This window comes from Lithobates pipiens, unplaced genomic scaffold, assembly GCF_037356315.1.
Source record: "Lithobates pipiens isolate NorthernLeopardFrog02 unplaced genomic scaffold, aLitPip1_a1.2 Scaffold_10, whole genome shotgun sequence".
Lineage (NCBI taxonomy): Eukaryota > Metazoa > Chordata > Amphibia > Anura > Ranidae > Lithobates > Lithobates pipiens.
In genome coordinates this window covers 38,400,113-38,402,537 of record NW_027507686.1, presented here as the reverse complement: position 1 = coordinate 38,402,537, position 2,425 = coordinate 38,400,113, and the positions used below count along the sequence as shown (strand labels likewise).

The 2,425-nt window shown below is 40.5% G+C and overlaps 1 pseudogene; it reads right to left on the bottom strand.

The window, feature by feature from the left end:
• Positions 1-674: 674 nt before the first annotated feature.
• On the bottom strand, positions 675-1,131 carry LOC143941672 (large ribosomal subunit protein uL23 pseudogene; annotated as a pseudogene).
• Between the last annotated feature and the right edge of the window lie 1,294 nt (positions 1,132-2,425).

Below are 2,425 nucleotides of genomic sequence, written 5' to 3'. Positions count from 1 at the left end.
AGGTGGCCCTGGAAACTGACATAAACACCGTCACTCCAATGATCTCCACTTGTTTCCAGGTCCCGTGCTGGGTGGCTGGCCTGATGCATTCTGAACACCGGAGGTCAGCTGCTTGGCATAGGCGCCATTCAGAGAATGTTCTGACTGAATGCAAAGTGTTCTCTGATTGGATGAGGTGGAGAAACACGGCAGTGCAGGAAGCCTGAATGCAAAACTGTTAACTAATCCTTTGTCTTTTTGGGCTTAGCTTACACTCAGCATATGACCTGGAGCAAGTGAAGATCTCTGGAGTAGAGGTGTCTACTTCAGTGATTTCCAGCTTCCAGAGGTGTTTGCATGGCGTGGTATATACTGTACATAGTTACATAGTTGGTCCAAGCTGGTCCAAAGTAACTATATAAAAATATGCCATACCTGGAATTCATCTTTAACCATTCCACAACCAGTCTTAAGCCCACCTGTTATTGGGAGGCAGGACAGTCACGAGGAACCAACACATGAATGGATGAATGGTGCACAAGGAGTTAAGCACACTACAGCTTGAGAAAGGAGTGTATCTGCACCAAAAGGTGTAGCCACACCTCTTCCTTACTGAACCACCCTATTGTGATATCATTTCTTTTTTTTGTTTGTTTTTAATAGATTTTTTCTGTACAGAACTTGTGCCAGCAGGTTTAGATTATGCCAATCTTGTTAGCAACATCTAGAGCGTTATAATGGGGAAATAGACAAATGTATGCTTTCTTCTCACCATCTGGTTCAATGAGGGTGTTTACTTTGCCCACATCAATGTCGTACAGCTTCTCCATGGCTTGTTTAATCTGGTGCTTGTTTACTTTGACATCAACAATGAAAACCAGTGTTATTGTCCTCAATCTTCTTCATACCGAACTCAGTGATCAGAGGGAACTAAACAATGGCATAATGGTCAAGCTTGTTCCTTGTGGGGGCACTTATCCTTGGGTATTTGGGTTGCCTCCTCAGCCTCAAGGTTTTGGGTCTCCAGAATGTAGGAGCAGTTTGGATTTTGTTCTTGTGTACTCCTTTTAGCACAGCCTTTTTGGCCTTCAGAACTTTAGACTTTGCTTCAGTCTTGGTGGGGACAGCTTCCTTCTTCGCGTTCAGTACCATCTTGGGGAAAAGAGCGGTTATGGTGATTTGAAGAGCGAGCTTTTATTTTATTATAAGTGAGTTGCCAATTGTAATTTTAACAAATAAATATGGTTACACGTTCTATCTCCTAACTATGTAAGCTAAGCTCAAAAAGAAAAAAATGACTTGTCACCAGTATTGCCTTTAGGCTCCCTGAAGCTGACATTTTCCTCCATTAAGGATTTAATTCACTATGTTTTGTGCCTGTATCTCTTTGCAGAGGTGGCCAATTCGATAGAGCAATAAGGCTTAGGTTCCTCAGGAACAGAGAAAAGAGGAACGTGTCAATTACTGCCCTGTACACATGATCGTATTTTCCGACAACAAGATCCGATCACACATTTTCCGTCGGAAAGTTTGACCATGTGTACAGAACAGTAGTTGACGCTTTCCTCTTTTCTCTGAGGAACCTAAGCCTTGCCTTATTGCTCTACCAAATTGGCCACCTCTGCAAAGAGATACAGGCACAAAACATAGTAAATTAAATCCTTAATGGGGGAAAATGTCAGCTACAGGGAGCCTAAAGGCAATACTGGTGACTAGTAATTTTTTTTCTTTTTGAGCTTAGCTTACATAGTGCAGATCCTCATTAGGAGCTAGAATGTATCACAATAATAATATGTATTAAAACATGATGCACAATACATACTTCACGATCGTTATTGCTGCTGTTATTATTATCTTTTCCACTATAATCATCATAAAACAGCCCAAGTCTACTTCTGGCATCAATAATTTTCATAGCTCGTTTTGTGTTTGTGGATGTCACTGTCCAGTCACTTATTTAAAGGTTAGGTAAAATGTGAAATTTCCTGGTAAGCAACAACACTAGAAAACCACTTGCTCAGCCTGTTACTGTATAATATAAAACCTTAGAGAAATTAAGTGAGAGACAGAGACCTAAAATATAGATATGACCCTGGGGGAAGTTACTTCTGGCACCTGGATTCTTAAACATCTATGGTCATTAGATTGCGATGTCCAGGAGTGGTTGCTCTATTGATATCCAGGAATTCTATTACACTGTTAAAGAATAAAAAAACACAAATATTCTTATTTCCGTTCAGTGTATATGACCTACTCCAAAAAACAACTCTGTCCAGGTAGGTGTTTGTCAATAACCATTGCTCAATGTGTGTCTTCAATATAACGGCAAGGGTTTCAATAAAATTAATTTGCTCGTTATCTGTGACAGTGCAGGAAGTGGACAGAGAGAATACCCTAGAATCCTACAATGGAGAAATGACTGAATTACTAGCAGAGCTGGACTTAC